Consider the following 22,489-nt stretch of genomic DNA (forward strand, 5'->3'; position numbering starts at 1 on the left):
CGGTAGTTCGTAACAAACTTGGAAGCGACGGTGTTGTATGCACAAGTACTAGCTCTTACTGCAGGCTGTCACTTGATCAGCTGGCGCAAGTTCGCTAGGAGCTTAAGCCAACTTCTATGAGTTCTCAGAAGAAGCTTTAACTGTGATGAAAGAAAACTAACTCTATAGGGGCTATTCTATTTGCAGAAAGAGAAGGAAAACTGAAATGTAACGCAAACCCTAGCAAACCCTAATTTACCTATTAACCCTACTTTTGCAAGAAAAGAGATGAAAACTGATGAAATGAGTGCCATTGACTACTAAAAAGGTAAATTTCATTTATTCAAGCTACTTCTGAAAAGAAATGAGAAGAAAACATCTTTTTGTGCTTTTGAGTGTTTTTATGTGGAATTATTATGCTTGTGATTTATCTAGTTGCGATTGTGCAGAGGTTTGGTGGTAAAGGAAGATGGAGTTGGCTGTTGCAGAGGGTGAGGAAGGTGTGGAGAGGTCCTAAGAAGCCCCTAGTACCCTTCTGAAGACTTCCATAGTGATTGGACTTCGAAAAATCACTCACAGGAAATTCTACAGGAGGCTGCAGGGGATCTATAGGAGGATCTACAAGAGGAGGCCGAGAGCTATTTTTAGAGTTTTGAAGGTGGAAAAAATGATGGCAAAGGGAATTGAAGTCTAGATGAAGGTGTTGAGGTGTCTAGAACTTGTCAAGGAAGATCAGGGACGAACGTGAGGGTTGGATTTGTTCGAATGGCAAGAAAGTAGCTTTATGGAAAAAATGCAGAAATTAGGGAAGATTGGTGAAATGTTGCAAATGAGCTGGGAAATTTATGAGAAGTGAGTTGGTGCTGGCTGTTCTATGGATGTATGGTGAGCTGAGGTGTCCTGCAAGAGATCTGCACATCTACTTATCAAAACTGACCAAAGAAAGAACTAACTATACCATGAAAACAAAACTTTGTCTAGCTTGACCTAATTTCTGACCTACAAACAGAAAATGCTGAACAGTAACCTATGAACAGAAAAGAATGCAAAGAGATCTATGGTAAAAGAATAGGAAATTATCTAAGCAACTGAATCTGAACCAATATCAATCTTTCCAAATCAAGTTATCACACTAGCAGTTGCATGGAAGAGCAAAAATTGTGTTTTTGGTGGCAGCAAAAGTGCCTTGACCTCAAATCATAGTCCCAGGAAGGGAGAAAGGAGATCAGGGCTTGTTGTTGGCCTTTTTGAATCTTATTCTGTCACTGTAGTAACCTACTTGAGCAACTGAAACAAGAACAACTATACTAACCATCAAAAGCAACCTAATCTAACAAAGTAAAATGAATCTATGCAACAAAAATTAACTCATGAACTGAAGCAAAAACATATAAGTACACAGTAGGAGGTGTTGGGAAGCTTGGGTTGGGCCCTAACCTAAGAGATTCAGCCCTCTAAAAGAGATCAGTGCTGGCTCAAAAGCTGTTTCATCTTCATTATCAAAAATAGCAGTTACATTACATAAACTGTTCTAAAAAAGGAACTCGAAAATGAGTTGAACATAATGCTGCACCAAAGTGAAAAAATCTACTAATAACTGGCTAAAATCCAACTAAAAAAATTGAGCACCTAAGCCCTGCTATTTATACAACTCGAGCCTCCAACAGCTCTCCTAAAATCAAGGGGCTCAGCTTCCCAAAACTGCAGATAAACAACAGTCCTTCTTTACTTGCTCGGCTGCCCCTTGGATGCACTCATGTGGCTACTTGTGCTCTGAGTTTCTGATGGAGAATTCGAGGTAAGGGTTCATAAATGAAGGGGACACCCTCCTACAAATCCTCTCCCTTTTTCTTCCTCGAATTTGGCTGCCAAATGCTCATTAAACCCTTGCTTTTGTTTCAAAATTGACAAAAAATTTGGATAAAGCACACATTAGACTTTTTGGCATAATGACTAACCCAATTCACTCTATTAGCATAAATATAATCAATAACATGCAACAAACTAATGATAATGGTGGATTAAGCTGAGTTAGGAGGCTAAATGAGCCCATATAGTTATCCATTTCTGGGGCTCATCATATATATATATATCTATCTATCTATATATATATATATATATATATATATATATATATATATATATATATATAGATATATAATTTTTTTTTTCCATTGAAAATATCGACCGAAGATACCAACTTTCAACACATGTCACTCCTATAGATGTGAAGCTTGGGGATCCAATATCTCTAGAGAATCCTAGAGAAAGATAGAGTAGATCCAAATGAATTTAATAACTTATAATCTAAATATTAAATCCAATGCATGCTATCCTATCCTCCTTATAAAATCAAGTCCTTCTTTCACTGAGTACACGACTATGGTTAGTTACTTATTGGACAAGAACAATATCAACAACATGGATGAAAAATGCTCCTGGAGATTCCTTTTAACTCCATCAAAATGCATTAATATCTTAGGAGGGGATGGGATCAAAATGCCATGTATTGGATAAATCATTGGGGAATATAGGAAGATGTCATTTTGTAGGATATTGAAAATATTAAAATATTGTTACATTTACATTTAAAAAGAATCAATGTGTGATAAACAATTAGAATATAAAAGGAAGCTAAGATACTACAAATAGGTGGTCAACCACAATCTAGAAGATCAAAAGTATCTCTTAGTTCTGACTAGCACAAAGTATAACATCAACATCGTTAAAATGTGATCCAACTCCCATGAGCTACATAGTGAAATTGGGTATTGGAAAATGCCCAAGACATTGTAGGAGGCAAGAATCTATAATATTGGACACTAAGAGGGTTTAATATAAAAGGAACTTTCACTTAGAGTCCTCTATGTATACCCAAATTAGATCTCAATTTAAAAATATTTGTCACAATAATAACCTTTCTAACCTTCTAAGTCATCAAAACTATGATTATCTTGGAATTCTTCTCTTAATTCCTTTTTAGCATAAAAGTAAGTTTCTAAAGAAATGTAAAAAATCTCTTACCCTCTTTAAGGTCCGATACACAGATTCTAATATTAATGGATGTTGATTATATATATATATATATATATATATATATATATATATATATATATATATATATATATATATATATATATATATATAGATATATATATCACACCGAAACCTCTAATATTATATCAAGGTTGTGGGGGCATAATTAGACCTGAACTTCAAGGTTTACTATGAATATGGGGTTATCAAAATTTCCTCTTTCTTCCAACAACTCAAATCATATTTATGATACCACCATCATTCTCTTTATTTATGCCCATTTGAATATTTACCCCCCCTTGAAGCCCACATCATCCTCTGCACAATCCACATGGCTTATATATGGATGTCATTGGCTATGTTGTGTGCCCAAATTGTTCCACATTTATTGATAGCCTAGCTTACTATATCCTTCAAAATATCAATGCTCCATTGAACATACCTTGTCAAAACTACAGGGGTTCTGGTAGTTTGATATGCTAGTATACTTAATATGGACGATATACCATTATATCCCTAGGTTGAAATCCTCCCATACTTTGGTATAACTAATAGGAAAATGTGGACGATATACCAATATAGCCTTTGTCCTAATGTGAAAACCATGATATCGAGACTTCAGTGAAATCTCCTATAATGAAGAAAGTCCACAATTTATGATATGTCAATGGGAAGGTGGCTAGCTCAACCTCATGCCACTTCATATCACTTCCATCTAATCACATTCTGATGTATGTCCGGTGCTGACACATCCTTGACCAAGTGGCATTGCTAATATGTATACCAAAATACCAGGATATCAACAATTTTCCAAGGCATACTCAACAAGAAATATTAGTATGTCATTATGTTAGTATGACAACTTAGCATGCCACCTCATTCTCCACCATCCAATCACTTCCTGACATGTGGAAAACACTGATTTTTCCCTTGCCACATGATTCTAATGTATTTCTACTTAACTGGCATGCAAAAACACTCTTTTGAATGCCACATCATATATATTATGTCATGTTTACATCATTATGAAATACCCCTATTGATGTTAGTTGACATGCTAGGTAAATAGAAATAGGGATGCCAAATGATGGTCTATCAACCAAGGCCAAACCATATTGGGGACTCACCAAAGAAATTCAACCATTCTTCTAGGGTTTGGTATCTTGGTAATCCCCTTTTGGCTGGATCTTGGTCCTAGCTCTTAGCGGTCCATGTGACCAAGGGTTAATGCCAAGGCCAACTCCAACATCAAATTTTCCAGTAAATTCAATTGTTTGTTGTACAATCACCTTTTCGATATTATTTCAAAATCTTCAACTACTTCCAAGGCTCCTAGTCATTCTACTCTCCTAGCCAAGTAGCATAATACTTCTCACTTTTGACATTATCAATTAAAGAGACTCATAAGATGGCATCTATCTAGGTTCATATGGAGCCTTAGGCTCCTTCCATCACATATATTTACCACACCAATATTATGCATAGCAATCCATCATGACAACATTCATGAAACAATACTGAGTGTATCTATTACAACCAAGGCTAACCTATGAATTTATGAACATACAATAGACATAGGTCACAATTAACATATGTGAAAGGATTCCTCGCACGAATAAGGAATCACCATTCTGTCTCTCCATATTTTTCCGTCTCATCTCCTCCTTCAACAAGGATGAGACTATTTCATCAAACTGCAAGGCAGTTGCATTGCTACCTATTGCAATAACCAGACTATCCAACGAATATAGTAGTGAACACAACAAACTGATGCACTTATCTTCATCTGAAATTTTAATATCAACAGATAATAATTGACTTACCACAGCATTAAATGCGTTCAGGTGCTCTGTCACCGAGTCTCCATCTTTCATCCTCAGGTTATACAGATTTTTCCATAAGAACAGTTTATTCACCAGAGACTTAGATTGTACAAAGTCCCTAACTTGTCCCACAAAGACATAACCATAGCTTCCCCTGATACATTTAGTAATACTGAATCTGAGACACACAATCATATTTTGCTCTTTGCCTTCCGATCCAACTCCTTCCATTCTTCATCGAACACTCCCGTTGGTTTAGTACCTGGATCTACTGGAATCCATTGATATTTATCCACTAATAGATCCTCCATCTTGAGTTTCGACAACTCAAGACTCTGACCATTAAATTTTTCGATCTCTATCTTTCCACTGCTCGCCATCTTCTTTCACCACTATAATCGAACCCATAGATCTCCCACTGAAAAAGGTCTACCACAGGCTTGAGCGAAACCCCTCAGCAACAAAGGCGTCCCCTTAAAGCCAAAACAACTTTGAAACCAAATGTAGGTTTTAACCCCATACAGAAATGACCTGCATACGAATTATGAGAATAAAAAATAAATAATGTGAGAGCATAACACATAAAACACATATACACAAAGGTTTTCCCCTAAATCCCAAAACCGGGACTACCATCTTGATTTTTCATTATGGTCCTTTCAATGTTACAATACATATTTATACATGTCGAAGCATCCAATACCATGGACCGAAAACCATCGCGTCAAAAACCATGGACCGAAAACCATTGTGTCCAAAACCATGTGCAAAAACCATGCACAAAACCATAGGTAGGTTTGCCAAACCTAATATAGGGTCCAATTTTTTTATTTTTATTTTTATTTTATTATTTTTATTTTATTTATTTCTTATTCTTATTCTTATTATTATTATTAATTTTATTTTTATTTTTATTTTTATTTTTTATTTTTTATTTTTATTTTTTTATTTTTTTATTTTTTATTTTTATTTTTATTTTTATTTTTTTCCGGGGCACTGTCCTAGACCCTGTAGAGGGGGACTACCTACCCCCCTCAAAGCCCATGTGATCCCCCTGCTATGCAATCGACGCAATGAAGGGGGGGCTCCGGCCCCCCTCTAACCCCCCGGTTAACTACGCAGGCTAGTTGTGGAAAGAATATAACACAACCCAACAGGAGGTGATACATGGAAATTTTTTGGTGTCTGTGTGTTATCCATTTTATATTGAGCTATGCTCAATTGTGTTCCAGTATTATGCTAATGTATCTAGATGACACCTTTTCCTGAATTCATTGTTCCTCATGTTATAATTTGTTAAATCTCCAAAAAAATGTATAATCCTTTCCATCATACATTTTCCTCCACTTTGTATGTTTACTACCATCATAACTTACCCTACCCTTAACTTTTCCAACACCTAGGCTAGAAGGAGAAATTATTGACCCCTTCTCTTACTCCTAAAATATCTACCTTTTCCCTTCACCTTCCCTCTTTGCATCCTACCGTTCTCTTTCCATCTGAAGCCCTTACCATGGCTCCCCTACTTTTCATGTTCACATGAGATAAATATGATTTTCATGTTTGCATGAGACAAATATGATGAAGGGGATAGTGGTTGTGTGCATGTAAAATATACATGAGAGATGTATGAGGAATGAGATTCATGAATAATCATGTTCACCCAGAATAAATGGTGAATGTATTCACATGTATAAAGTGTGAAGACTTCTCTTACACCGTGAATGTGGTATTTCATTTTATGCACCAAATCCAATGATTGTAATTGAATACAATACAAAAATATATGCATTACTGGATGTATATGTGAAAATATCAATGATGCATATAATACCAAGACAATCCAACAAATGCACCATACCTTGATACATAAATATCACAACTAAGTTATCCATCCTCATAAAAATTCAATTCATAGAAAAACATGTGGTTGTAATTGTAGTGTTATTAAATATATAGGGATGAATAAATATATTGGCTCTTGTTTTTGAGGTTTCTGCGAGTTTCATCATTGTTTAGATTATCTTCCGGATCCATCGCATAAGGATTCTTTTCCATCGACGTTTCAAACCAGCAACGATGGTTCATCTTCAGGATGTGAGAAAATATTGAAAGACTGGTCTTATTTTTCTTATATATATAGAGATTCTTAACTGATAGATATAATTAATTTAATTATTCTTTTTACTTTAGGTTTATGGTTATATTAATTATATTTGTTTTAATTTTCTAATTTATATAATTATTTTATTTTAATTTTAATTATTTTATTTTAATTTTAATTATTCCTCATTTTATTTATACTTATTTCTTATTTTAATTATAATTCTTTTAATTATTAATCTTAATTTTAATTTTAGCTATTATAATTATTTTAATTATTAATTATTAATTTCAATTATTATAATTATTAATTTTAATGGTTGTAATTATATTGATTCTATAATTGTTTTATGCAAATTTTAATTATTTGTTTATTTTAATTATTTATTTATTATTAATTTTAATTGTATTTATTTTGATTATTTATTTATTTTAATTATTATTCTAATTAATTATTAATTTTTAATTGTTAATTGTTATAATTATATTTGTTCTAATTTATTTATTAATTATAATTTTAGTTTTAATTGTTGTAATTTTTATTATTGTTATTTTTTTTATTATTTATGTCGTGATTATTTATTAAGGCTCCCTATATATTGTTCTATGTTGAAGTTTAATTCCTATGATTTTTTTTTTTTTTTTTAGGTCAAAGTGTGTTATTAAATTAAAATGGATTAGATTTATTAAGTTTGTTCTGGGTTAATTAGGGGAGGATTCTTGTTAGGGGTAGATTTGGATGATAGGATTGGAACCCAGTTTTTTCTTATGGTCCATCCATCATCTCCGTTGAGGTTATTAGGGTGTTTTCTATTTCTATGGCTTCCCTGAATTTCCTTATGAAGTAGTGATCGCTCTTGGCTAAGATCCGGGTGTCCTCTATGCATATTTGGTGCTTAGTTTTATCAGAATGTTCAGAAAAATAAGACCAATCTTTCAATATTTTCTCACATCCTGAAGGTGAACCATCGTTGCTGGTTTGAAACGTCGATGCAAAAGAATCCTTATGCGATGGATCCGGAAGATAATCTAAACAATATTGGCTCTTGCAAAAACATGGTATATTTTTAAATGAATTTTATTCGAGGATATAACATTTATTGTTTGAAATATAGATCAATACTTAAATATACTTTCCCACTTAGCATGGCATGTTGTTGTTCTTAGTATGGTCCCTAGATGAAAAATGTGGGCTTTGGGTGGAACACACTATCAATTCCCTTGATTTAGAAAACAAACACTTTCATTAGTCTAGTGTATGAACATTTTGTAGAAATGTCTAATGGGAAGAGAAGTGAGAAAAAGATTTGGACCCTTGGTCTAGTATATGTGGATTATATTGTAGAGGTACTCAATTACAAAGAAACTATACCTTGGTGTATGAGTCATTTTGGTGCCACAGACATGATTATTTAAATTGAAGAAGAAGTGAAGTTTCTCATCTTGCTCAAACTTGATAATTTCAAAAGACTATTGCAATTACCAAAATCAAAGTGATAATTTAAGCTAACTATTGTGGATTTAATTTATTCATTCTCAAGGTGGTAAATTTGCATTAGTGAACCATTGGAGCATTCAACCCTGAAAGACTATTAGAAAAGACAAATATCGGAGCTTTCTTAGATGGAAAACCCTTACTAGGAAATAATCTAGATAATATTTAGGGTAGCATGTAAATTATCGACAATGAAGTTTGAAAGACATGTGACTTATATTGTTGATTGTATACTTAATATTGAGAAAATATGAAAATTTACTAGGGAAAGATTGAATGAGATATCCAACCAACTCACAAAATTACCCAAAACTAGGAAATTTTATATGTATTCATATTTAATAATATAATTTGGATTTTAGTAACTAATTTCTAGGGTCCCTTTTAAAAGAAAACATATACCTAAATGTTGATTTAATTCAACTCCAGTACCCAATTTTGTGGAGCCACAATTCCTTTTACCATCTAATAGAATTCAAGTTTCTTTTGTATGAGGAATGAGTACAATGCTCATCGGTCATGACTAGATTGGATTTATTTGGAAGATAGAAGTTTTTTCAAGGGAAAATGTGCTTTTTCATATGCTAATAAGTACACTACAACTTCAACTTATGGATTTGAAGGAAAACCTAGAATGTTGTAAAAGTTTGTCTAGTATGAGCATTTCCTATTATAATTATACATGTAGAATCTCAAATGGGCTTGTCTTTTTTTTTTCTTTTTTTTAACAAGATCAGATAGTGGATATATTACCAAAAGTTGAGATGGAGCAAGCTCCTATTACAATCGACTGTAGCATAAGTGGAAACTAAGCAAAGAGAATGTGTTGGGAATGCAGTCCCTTCTCCTGTGCTTATATTAAAAAATTCATAGATTTATGTAGCTATTCTAGAATACTGCCTAACATATTGACCTACTAGTAAAGCAAATTTACATAACATTGATTCTCTGATAATTTTTCATGGTTTGTAGACTGACTGCTCCTGAGAGGGTTGTTTCTTCTTATCATAGTAAACAGAGTTCTCACCTTCTTGGCTCATGGTGTTGGTTTTAAAGTATGTCACTGCCTCCTCTAAATGTTTGCATTTGTTTTTAAGAGCCATGATCTCTTCTTTCTGAATTTCCATGTTCCTCTTCTGGTAGCTATACTCCATTCTCATTTCAAACCTGATGTCTTTCAGCATTTCTTGGAGTCTACTAATCATAAATTTGTTCGCTTTGCATGCTGGGCATGCATCATTCCTTGCTACCTTTTCTATGGGGTTGAATTCCATTTGGTTTTCTTCCTTCTTTTTCCTCTTGAGTTGCTTGTTGTTCCTTATGTTGTTGTGCTTCTTGTGCCTTACGTTTCCTGAGTTGATCCTTCTTTTACTGTGGCTACCTTCTAGTTTTTTGCAATGAAGATCTTTGCTTCTTGCTGGAGAGAGTATATGATGGTAGTCCTGGGGAGATAGATTACGAACAGAGAGGGGTAGCATTGAAATGATGATAATTAACAGAGGGCGATGGAATTTTCTAATGGAGGAGTGGACGGATTGAGAGGGGTGACTGTAGTTTTGTATTGCGACCGATCTAGAGCTGGCTGAGAGCTTAATTGAGGAGAGGGAAGTTTGGAGAAGCGGAGGGCGAGAGTGATGCAAGAGGGCTGTGCTTTGATAGTAGTTACCTGTGCACTGAGGAGGAGTTGTGAGGGAACTCGATGAGGGTGAAAATAGTTGGTGTATGGCAGAGACGGGGAGAGGCGATTGAAGCATACAAGTATGCCTTAGATTGGAGCTGCGATGGTTAATGCATTTCCACATGTATTTAAAAGGGCTGAGAGTTGTCTAATGCCTGTCACTGATGAGATAGATTGCTGCGAATTTTCAGTGTGCTTGATCACATTCATCCATGCTGCCAGGACACTTGATGATTTTTGATTTCCTTTGATTTTTTCTCTGAATTCTCGTGACCATCTGATTGTTTTTGCAGAGACATTTTTTTTTTGTTGAAATCTTACTGCCTTTTTGATAATCTCTTTTGGGAGTGCTAGTTGTTTCTTCTTTTTGGAAAGATTCATGCTTCTTATCCTTTGAGTGGACTTATGACACAGAGGTGTAAGATTCCTCTTTGTTTTCCCGAGTACTTCTTGTTGATCTTTTTACTGCTTGATTAGCGTAGTGCTCTGCTTGTTGATTGTGAATTATTACTATAGGTCTGAACATCACATCTCTTGAGCCTTCTAAATTCTTCCTGATTCTCCTTTATATTCTGTTCATGAATTCGTTGCTAGGATTTTTGTCTCAAGCCATTGCTTCTATTATTATGGCCGAGTCTCCTATTATAATGGGGTCTTGTATCATTCTTTTTTTTTATTATTATTGTTCCCATTAACAGGTTATAGGCTCCTGCCTTATTGTTTGAAACTTCTCCTAGTCCCCATTCATAAGTTACACTTTCTTTCCGATCTAGATCGAGGATGATTCCTCCTGCTCCTGCTTTCCCGGGGTTATGTTTTGAATCCCCATCAAAGTAAAGACGATGTCTTTTCTGATTTTTTTTCCATGCTGTGAGTTCTTCTTCATTCAGTCTCATTTTCCAAATATGCTCAGGAGGTTTTTTCTTTTGTCCTTTTTGACCATTGTTAATTATTATGGCTTTGTTGAGCCAATATTTTTCTTCTTGTTGGAGGACGTTGTAGGTTGTTGCTGTTGTTCCTTTAACATTTAAAATTTCAAAGGTTAAACCCCATGTTTTTGAGAGAATTTTCCCTATTCTTGGAGTCTGGCTTTTGAAAATGCTTTTATTTCTCATCAACCAAATTTGCCAACAAAGAACTGTTGGGATGCATTTCCAAATCCTCTGTATTGTCACTTTTTTCTTTGTTGTGTATGGATAGGCCTTATCCCATTCTTGAAGAAATTTCAGCAAAGGATTTGTGAAATTTAGATTGGTTTTAAGAGGGATTATTAGTTGTTGCCAACACTCTTTGACTAAATTGCAATCCTGAAATAAATGTTGAATGATTTTTTCTGCCTGCAAGCACATTGGACATCTTGAAGGACCTTGGAAACCTTTTTTTTTAAGTTTTCACTTGTTAATATCTTTCCTTTTAAGAGTGTCTAGATGAAGATTTTGATCTTTGGTAGACTTTCAGATTTCCAAACTGTCTTCCAGAGACCCTAGTATTGTTGGTTTGGTTGATCTTGTAAAATTTTGTACCCACTCTTGACTATGTATTTCCCACTACTTGGGTCCCAAAGGAAGTTATCTTCTTCAACATATCTTATTGGTGTTGCCCCTTTAAGAAGTTGTCTTAATTTGACCCATTTCATTTTCAGATTTGCTGGGAATGTTAAGTTTTTCCATTCTTGCCATTCTCTTTGATTCCATAGAGAAATTGAGTGAAGTGTATTAAGGCCTTTTCCTCTCATCCATTTTTGAATGCCCTCAAGTTCTGAGTGAGTTTTTAAAGGTTCTTCCCCCATAATTCTATCATCCCAAATTGATATTGTTTTTCCGTTACCCAGGATTTTGGAAATATGATTGTTCATTAGAGGGATAGTATTTTTTATGAGCTTCCAAACTTGAGTACACTGTCTTGATGGGATGTTTCCATTCAACAGATTTCTCCTAATGCTATCCATGTATTTTAAGGTAAGTATTTTTTTCCACTAGCTCTCTTTTCCTATGATCATCTCCATATTATTTCCATTCCCAAGGCAACATTCATGAGACTAGTTAGCCAAATTGATAAGCCTCCTTGTTCATAAGGTAGTACTACTTGTTCCCACCTGACCAGACTGAATTTTTTGTTTTCTTGCTTCCCTCCCTGCCATAAAAAGCCTCTTAGGATTAACTCCATTTGTTTATGGGCGCTTGCTGGTGCCAATATTATTGCATATTGGTAGATTGGAAGTTCTGCCAGAAGTGATTTTATTAATATCACCCTCCCTGCCATATTTAGCCACATCATTCCCCAACTCTGGATTTTGTTTTTCATTTTTTCAATCTGTTTGGTCCATAGTTCTGCCTTTAAATTTTCTTTGGAGATGGGAAGTCCCAAATAAAAGAAATGAGTCCATTTTTCCTATATGGGGATGTCTAGGATTTGTGAGATCCTTTGCATGGTTCTGGGAGTGGTGTTCCAACCATATATTCTGCATTTTGTGTTGTTTAGGAGCCCACCTGAAACCTGTAGGAATTCGTCCAGAATTCTTTTAAATATTCTTGCAATTATTTTAGAGGCCCCTCCCAATAATAGAGTGTCATCCACAAACAAGGAGTGATTTATGGTCTTCACTCCTCTTGCTATTCGTAGCCCAGTAATATTTCTTTCTTTTCTTTGTTTTTCCAATGTTCTGCTTAAAGTTTCTGCCATTATTATATATAGGAAGGGGGAGAGTGGACATCCTTGCCTGAGGCCTCTTGTGCTTTGAAATAATTCACTGGGCCTTCAATTTATTAGAGGAGCGATCCATGGAGTTGTGATGCATGTTTGAATGACCTCTACTATTTCTTTAGAGAATCCAAGTTTTTTGAGAACTGCCACTAGATATGGGAGGCTGACCCTGTCAAAAGCATTTGCCATATCCAGTTTGATAATGATTCATTTTTCTTTTCTTTGCATGCTAGAATGTACTGCTTCCTGTACAATTGGTGAGCGCTAGTATTTTAGCAATAATGCTGCAACTCTTGGGCTACCTACTTTAATCTTATCAACCCAGTGGTTCGTAACAAACTTGGAAGCGACGGTGCTGTATGCACAAGTACTAGTTCTTACTGTAGGTTGTCACTTGGTCAACTGACGCAAGATCATTAGGAGCTCAAACCAACTTCTATGGATTCCAGAAGAAGCTCTATATGTGATGAAAGGAGGGAAAGACTATTCTACAGATACTACTCTAACTGCAGAAAGGAGAAAGACTGAAATGTAAAGTAGGCCAAGTAAATCCCAATTAACCAACTAATCCTACTTTTGTAGAAACCACTATGAAAACCATGAAAATAATGCCATTAATTACTCAAGGAAGTAAACAACATCTAACTAAGCTATTTCTGGAAGTAAATGAGCAAAAAATATCTTTTTGGATTTTTATGTGAATTTGACATGCATGTGATTTATTGTTTGTGAATGTGGCAGCGAATAGGTGGTGTTGAAGGGTGGTTTTGGGACTTGTGAGGATGTAGTATGGTGTGGTTGGGTCCTAGGAGGTCTCAGATGGCCTTTTGGAGGCTTTTACCACACTTGGACTTCAAAAGAAAGCATACAGGAAAATCTACAGAATCTACAGGAGGAAAAACAACGTTCTATAGGAGGCCTACAGGAGGAGGCCGAGAGTAGTTTTGGTTGTTTTGAGGGTGTGAGAGTGGGTGGAAAAGGTGGATGAAGGTTGGAATTAAGTGTTAGGGCACCTAGGGTCTACCAAGAATCATTAGGAGAGAGAAATATGACTGGATTTGCTCAAGGAGAGAGGAAGAAATTCTATGGAAAATGCAGGAAACTAAGGCAGAATTGAGGGGAGACTTGGGTGACCTGTAGGGCATGGATCAGATGGAGGATGGGATGGCTAATAGGCTAGCCTGATGCTAGAAGATATCTGCTACATAAAAAACTAACAGTCAACCAATGAGATTAAGCAAGCAATGAAATAAGTGCATCTATAAAAACAGAGTTTTGCATCAAACTAATCTAACCTGTGATCTATGCAAGGAAATGCTGATAACTGCTACAAGAAAGGAAAGCATGGAAGAAGACTATGGTAAATAAAGAAGTGAACATGATGAAGAAGTTCTGAAGCAAAGAAAACTAGACTATTAACCAACTAAAAAGTTGTAAACACTAGAAGTCCTATGAATGAGGAAAATCTGTGTTTTTGGGACAGCAAGAGGGTCTTTGCCTCAAATCATGGTCCTGGAGGGAGGAAGAGAGGGCAAGGCACTATTGCTAGCCTTTTGGATCTTTTCTTTATCACTGCTTAACCTGCTATAGAAATCATAAATGGAAGCAAACTATTGAATCATCAAAAGAAACCTATTCTTAACCAGAAAAGAAATACATCTAACAACAACCTAATCTACAAATTGAAATAAAACATACAAATACAAGTGAAGAGGAGCTTGGCTAATTGGATTGGGCCCTAATGCAAGAGCTTCAGCCCTTTGAGGTAACTCAGTGCTAACTCAAAGAGGATTCCATCTTTAGTTCAAAACAATAACAAGATTACATGAAACTGTCACAAAAATAAGCTCGAAGTTGAGCAGAGTTTACATAAGCAAACGTACAACAAAAATCCAACACAAAATCTGACCCTAGTGAAGCCCTAGGCCTCTCTACTTATACCAATGAAGCTACCAACAACATCCTTAAAATCAGGGAGTCTTGGCTCCCAAAACTCGAGATAATCATCAATCATCCTCCACTTTCTCAGCTGCCTTCTAGTGTATGACTTGGCTTGTACTCCGAGATGAATGAAGGGGAATTCAAAGTGAGGAGTAATAAATGAGGGGGATTCCCTCTTATAAGTCCTCTCCTTTGTCGACTTTGAGTTATTGCTGCTATTTGTCCACTGGATACTTGACTTTGACCTCAAAAATCATCAATAATCTGCATTAAACACATGTTAGACCACATGGCATCATAACTAACTCAAATCACTCTATAAGCATACATATAATCATAAAATCATACAATAAGCTAAGAGAATGGTTGATTTGACTAGGTTAGAAGGTAAAATGAGCCCATATAATTACCCATTTATGAGGCTCATCATCACCCCCATAATGAAAGTGTTGCTCATCCTCTGAGCAACTTAGTCCATCTCCTCATCTTTTATGGCCTTGGTGGCATCCCTAGCATCCCATGCTTCTGATATGGTCTCCTCTTCCTTGTCATAGAATCCTTCCTTCCTGTCTATCTCTTTCCATTGCTCCTACTCGTATTCTTCTTTTCTGCCTTCCAGCATGCCTAGCAACAGTGGGGGACTCAATTTGAGGCCAATCCAATTGACCTTCAGCCTCTGCATGGAGCAGTTGTATATTGGCACTCTCCTTAATGCCTCCTTCATCCTCATTAGGGAATAGTATTCCCTGATCTGCAGACTGTGTGGTAAGGTGTTCCATATTCTCATACATGCATGCACATAGTCATCCCCAAGTAGCCTTTCCATATCCTCAAAGTGTGCAATGGCTTGTGCCTGATCACTTATATATCTAGAGGCAATCTGAGTACTATTAGCAAGTAGGTTATGTGTGCTGATGAGTGCCATGGGGTTTGATAGCTCAGCTCTGATCATTAATGGCTCATTCTGCTCCTTTGTCATCAACCTTCTTATTTCTGATGCCCTTAACTCTTCATGGTTCATCCATGAGGCCATGGCCATTAGTTGCAGGTCCCCTAGCATAGCATTGGGGTCTCACACATTCATGTCTGTGAGGGCCATCTTATGTAGGTAGAATTCTGCCATCTTTTCCTTATCCTCTGATGTGCTTTGGTCACACTGGTCCATAAACTGCCTGTAATCTGGGAAAGGCATTGTGCCTCTTTGTGCCAAAGTATTTATCTGAAATTGCAACCATTGGTCCGTGAGATATAGGCCATAGGCCATAGGATTTTGCTGGTGTTCTACATTGCAATGCCTTCATGGACCAGCTGGCCATGCATGCCAGTTGGGTCTCTTTCTCTTATAGTCACCTCCTTAGCAATTCATTTTCTGTTTCAAGTTGGATTCTTGTAATGGCTTCCCTATGTCTGATAGCACTCAACTCTCTGCCCATTTATCTGATTTTTTCTTCCATATGATCACTATCCTCAACTCCTTTGGATTTGGCTATTTACATCCACCTATGTGTTCTTATTCTCTCTTTCTCTAATTCAAAGAATAGTGGAATTGCCAATTTTTGTGGAATTATTCTTCCCCCCTCAAGAAGATTGTAGTAGGACCCAATACTGGGCTGGGGATCAGGTTCTTGTAGCTCTATTTCTTCCTCATTTCCCTTTGGCTGTCCTTCTATTCGTTTCTCAAGCTTTTGGGCCTCCTGTAGTTTTGACAGTGTCTCCTGTAGAACTATATGTGTCTCTTGTAGGACTATTTTTGGGTCCTGTAGTTCTACCTTTTTTTTCCATGTGGGAGATCTAGGAGTCCCCCTTTCATATGTGATAGGTACCTTAGAAGGGGATTCCTTTCCTTGGGTAAAGGATGAATCTTCAATTGTAATTGGCACTTTTGAAAGGGGTTGAGGTTTCCCTATTCTGATTCTTGTGCTCTTCCTAACCTTGAAATACATGGAGGCCTACCTTTTCCTCTTTTCTTTTGGCTTGATGGGTGTACTGAGGGCAGTGAGAGTGGCTACTACCTCTCTTTCCAAAGTCTCAGGGGACACTTCTCCTTGTTTTGTCTTTTCTGCCCCTTTTTCTCCTCCTTCTATTTCTCTTTCTATCTCTGTTTGCTCTGTTTCTTCAGATTTCTCCTCCTCTATATTAGTTTCTTCCTCCTTCCCTTCTTGTTCTGCTAAGTCACTAGTTGCTTCACCTTCTCCCCCTTGCTGCTCTTCCTCCTCACTGCCAGTAGGACTGATATCATAGGTTAGGGCTTTTATGTCATCCTCTGTTGTCATGTTTCAGAAGATTTCCCATGCTACAGGGAGTCTAAATGTATGGAGGGATTCTTCCACTAAAATTTTGATTAATCCATGGTGAGTGAGCTACTCTAAATTCCCTGCTTGAACTTTAGTGTTGGAGTCAATGAGAGACAGCAGGAGGAAGTAGCGGATGTTGAGCTTCTGAGGGGCTGGAGTGTCCATGCCATATCTTAATTCATGAAGGATTCTAAATTGGTAACCATAGATAATGCTGTACCTCCCCTCACAGGAAATATATTTGATTATTTGGTAGCTAACGTCATCCCACGGATATGGTATGCCAGCCCTTCTAATGCCATTTTTATCCTCTACATGGGTTTCATTGTTTTGGAAGAAGTTTTTCTTAGCAGCCCGGCCAATTGTTTCCCATCCTTACTCCAAGGAAATCCAAGAGGAAGGGTATTGACCCTACTAATAAATTCAGGGGTTATCTCCATGGAAAGACCTCTAAAGGTAACAACGACATGTGTTCTGGTGTGAGGGACCAAAGAGTGGGAAAATTCTTGAGCAATTTCCTCATCAAACCCTCAGAATTTCTCAAAAACGTTCATCCAACTTGCTCTTGTGAATATGTCTAGTACTTGGGGATGTGCATGGAGCTTGGAGGAGTTGGTGGGCTCCTTCCTCATAAAACCTCCTATCATTTTGTTTATGCTTCTTTGGGAAACCAAATGTGGAGAAGGAGACAACAATTTTTGAAGAAAAACAGAGAAACAAAGAGACTATTTTTTTATAGAAATAAGCAGATTTTTTTTATGTATTTCCTCCACCTAAAGGCTTGATTTCACCCTTGAATTTAAACCACTGCTTACATATTTTGATATTCAATGGGGGTATGCATGGAACCTACCTCCTCAGCCCGAGAATCGTGCTAAAACCCGTGTTTTCTCCCTTCAAAACAACTCATTGGCCCTCCTGTAGAAGATTGTTGTCCCTCCTGTAGAATCCCTGTAGGTGCTCCTGTAGAACCTGTAAGTGCTCTGTAGAAAACGTCGAGAGCAGGGTTATGGGAGAGATTAATGGAGAACGATGGTTACAAGGCTGTGATGGCATGAGGAGATTGCAGGAGCGGAGTTTCGAGGAGAGAATGAAGGAAAAGGTGGTGAGAGTGTTCAGGGAGGAGTACTTATTACTTTTTATGGATATTTCTGGTGATGGAGGGTGAGATGGCAAAGTGTACATTGGCCATATTCGGACCGTTGGTCTCCACCTACCTTGTCATCATGGCCCTTTCCTCGTAATCATCCCTCATGATTGCATCGAAGTTCACACTTCCTCCACTATTTGTCCTTGACATATTTCTTGCATTGACTGTGCGCACGTGTGAGTGACATCTTTGGATGAGTGGAGTCAACTAGATCAAGGTGGCCAAGTTAATTGGCCACCTTTCCCTTGTTCAACCTCAACCATCTCATTACTTTTGCATGCCTTCTAATTACACAAATGCAAATAGAGGAGCGGGTTAGTTACTTACCTGAGATTCGAATGTATTTGCTTGTGAGGTTCTGTGGTTCTTCCTCTCTGCTGCATGCCCTTGTTTCTTTTGATGCATGCTATTTGCTTGCTGATGTGTGGTTGTGCCTTGTGTAGGTTCTTCTCTCACTGGATCTGAGCTTCAGGTGTCTTCTTCAACCTTCATATTTGCATCCTCTTGCTGCTAATGCTGGATTTTAATGGGATCAACTGCTACAGGAATTCCTATAGGAGATCCAGTAGCTGCTTCTCCCCTTGAAATTTTAGTTTCTTTCTATGCTTAGAGCTGTGAGGATCATGCCAAAGATGTAGATAGAGATGGAGTGGTAATAGGTAGGCTTCAGGTGAGTTTGATGGTGCTGTTCCCTTTCTTATTTTTTCTTTTCCTGAAGAACTGTTTTTTCTGTGCTTTCTTGGACAGGAAGAAGAATGATGCTTGGGGTGTGATGCAAGCTTGGACATCATGGAAAGAAGGTTTGAAGAGTGCAAGAGGATTTATAGATTTTGTATGAAGCTTCCCTGTCCTTCAAACTACTTTTTATATCCATTTTTTGCGCTCTATAATTCCTACAGGAGCCTCCTGTAGAAAACACAAAGCTTCCTGTAGAAAACACAGTTTTTGAAAAATAAGCACATTGAGGTGAAAAAAATGCCAAGAATGATGGAGAAAGGTGTGGGAAAGTAGTATAGGTGTTGGTGTTGGTTTTAGGGCTCCCTTGGCACCTTCTGCTGCTTCCTGTAGTCCTCCTGCAAACTTACAATGCAACTGGAAATTCATTTTTTTTTTTGAAAACTAGGGCGCCTCAGGGAGGTTTTCACCTTAATTACCTGCCCTGGGCGCCTCCAAGGGAGGTTTTCACTCAGGGATCTTATTTTTCTCTCTTATTTTTTTTTGACATCAGTGGGCCTCCTCAGAAGAGGTTTTCAACCCAATGATGGGACTCAAGCGCATCATGTAGGTTTTCGCTTGAGTCCTCATTTTTTATTTTTTCTTTTTCTTTAGTGAGTGGGTGAAGTGGAGGCTAAGACATGCTCCACTACCATCACTATCTTATTCAAATCTTCAATGAACTCTTGCTTGGAGAGGGTTTCTTGTATACTTTCAACCAATGTCCATTGACAAGCATGGGGATGGCTTCATCATCAATGGTTCTGATCATAACTGAACCATTGTCATTGCATTTCTCCACAGTGTAGGGTCTCAACCATCTTGTCCTTAGTTTGCCCTTGAAATATTTATATCTTGAATCATAGAGTAGTTCCCAATCTCCCTCTTGGAATTGCTTCTCCTTGATGTTTTTGTCATGCCATATCTTTCTCTAAAGCTGAATTACCTTTGTATGGAGAAGGGCCTGCATTCTGTGTTCATCCAAACCATTGAGATGAAGTAATCTTTCTTTCTTTGCATGGCTGAGGTCTAGGTCTAGCTGAGCTACCATCGTCAGGGTATTGAATTCAAATTCTATTGACAACAAAAACTTCTTCCCATAGACCAGTTCATAGGGTGTGAATCCTATAGTGGTATTCCAAGTTGTGTTGTAGGCCCAAGTGGCCTCAACTAATCTGTCCACCCAGTCTTTTCTACTGTTGCTCACTACCTTTGTTAGGATCCCTTATAATGCTCTGTTACTGACCTCCACCTACCCATTGGCTTGTGGATGGTGAGGGGTCGAAGTCCTATGCTTGATTCTATGATGTGTGAGCAGGTCTTCAATCAAATTGGAAGTAAACTGACTACCTTAATCTGTGACCAATTCTCTTGGATACCCGAACTTGTAGGATATGTTCTCTCTAAAAAATTCAGCTACTTTTTCCTCTATCACTGCTTTGATTGCTTTTGTCTCTGTCCACTTTGTCAGGTAATCGTTGCACATAATGATGTATTGCTACTGCCTTGAAGGAGGGCTGATAGGCCCCACAAAGTCCATGCCCCACTTCTCAAATGGCTCAAAGGTCACTTGAGGTTGCATGGGAATTTCATCCTTTGGAGCAGGTTTCCCCATCCTCTGACATCGATCACACTGGTTGGTATATCTCCTCACATCCTGATGAAGAGTGGGTCAGTAGTAGCCTGCTTGCAGTATATTGAAGGCAATTATTTTTGCTGCAAAATGACCTCCACAAGGCCCATCATGATAGGTCAGGAGGATGTCAAAGACTTCCTCCTCCCTGACACATCTTCTCAAGATATGATATGGGCCAAGTTTGAAGAGATTGCCCCCAATCCAGGTGAAAAGGGAACTTTTCCTTACTATCTTTCTCTTCTCTTTTGAGGACAGGTGTGGTGGAAACTGTGCTGAAACCAAGTAGTTTGCTATATCAGCAAACCATGGAGAGAGTACTGAGATAGCAAACATATGTTCATCTGGCATTTGGTCATCCACCATTCCTTCTTCACCTGCAGGCAAATTTACTCTAGACAAAAAGTCAGCAATAACATTTTCTTTACCAGGCTTATCAATAATGGTCAAATCAAACTGTTGCAGTAAAAGCAACCATCTAATAATGCGAGCATTCACATCTGGTTTGTTCATTAAATATCTAATTGCAACATGATCAGTGTGCACAAAGGTTTGATAGCTTGTGATATAATGTATGAATTTGTTTAAGGAATGCATGACAGCTAGGAGTTCCTTCTCGGTCACTATATAGTTTAACTCGACCTTTAACAAGTTTTTGCTTATAAATTATATGGCATAAGGCAATTTTTCATCAATTTGTCCCAAGGCTGCTCCTATTGCTTTGTTCAAGGCATCTATGTGAACGTGGAAAGGTAGGGCCTAGTTTGGGCCTCTCAGAATTGGGGTAGTCACGAGCTTGCTCTTCAAGGTATCTAGGGCCTCTTGACAGTTTTCCGACCATATGAACTCGACATCTTTACCTAAGAGGCCAAACAAAGGAGAGGCTAGCTTGCTGAAATCTTTAATGAATCTTTGGTAATACCCAGCTAAACCTAGGAAAATTCTGACATCTCTCACTTTTTGAGGAGGTGGGACCCTTTGGATGATGGAAATTTTGTTGGGGTCCACTTGCAATCCCTGTTGAGATATTGCATGACCTAACACGGTCCCTTCAGTCATAAAAAATTCACATTTTTCCAGACTGAGGGACAAGTTCATCTCAATACACTTGTCTAGAACTTTCCCTAGATTAGATAAGGCTTCTTGAAAGTCAAAGCCATAAGGAGTAAAGTCATCCATGTATATCTCTACTACATCATGAACTAATTCAGAGAATATACTCAATACCGCTCTTTGGAAAGTGGCAGGAGCATTACACAAACCAAAAGGAAGGACCCAGTATGCAAAGGTACCCCAAGGACAAGTGAAAGTGGTCTTATCTTAGTCTTCTAGGCTGATTTGAATCTAATTGTACCCGCTAAACCCATCTAGGAAAGAAATTTTTTTTTTTCCTGCTAGACTGTCTAACACTTGTTCTATGAAAGGTAAAGGGAAATGGTACCTTTTAGTTGATTTGTTCAATTCCCGATAGTCGATACAGATTCTGCACTTACCATTTTTCTTTGGCACTAGCAGCAAAGGAGAGACCCATTCACTGTCAGAGATGGGATAGATGAATCCTACATCAAGAAATTTCTACAATTCTTCCTTAACAATATCTTTAAGTGCTGGATTCATCCTCCTTTGCGGTTGCCTGACTGGCTTGCAATCCTCCTTGATGTATATATGATGAGTACTACTGAAAGGTGCACTCCCTTCATCTCCTTATAACTCCAGGCGAAGGCATCTAGGTGTTTTATCAACAAGCTACATAGTTCCTTCTCCTAGGAAGTGGATAGGGATGGATTGATTTCCAATGTTCTTTTTGGGCCAAACTCTATATTCTTAACACGAAGAGGAGTGGAGTCGGCCACACAGAGATTAGTTGAGGGGTTGTTTTGGGTTTCTCTTACTATGTCTTCTAATGGTGATACACTAGGAGGTGGATTCTGAATCAGATT

This window comes from Pinus tabuliformis, chromosome 1_2, assembly GCF_031772625.1.
Source record: "Pinus tabuliformis cultivar Carrire ecotype Pingquan chromosome 1_2, CPIR1, whole genome shotgun sequence".
Classification (NCBI taxonomy): Eukaryota; Viridiplantae; Streptophyta; class Pinopsida; order Pinales; family Pinaceae; genus Pinus; species Pinus tabuliformis.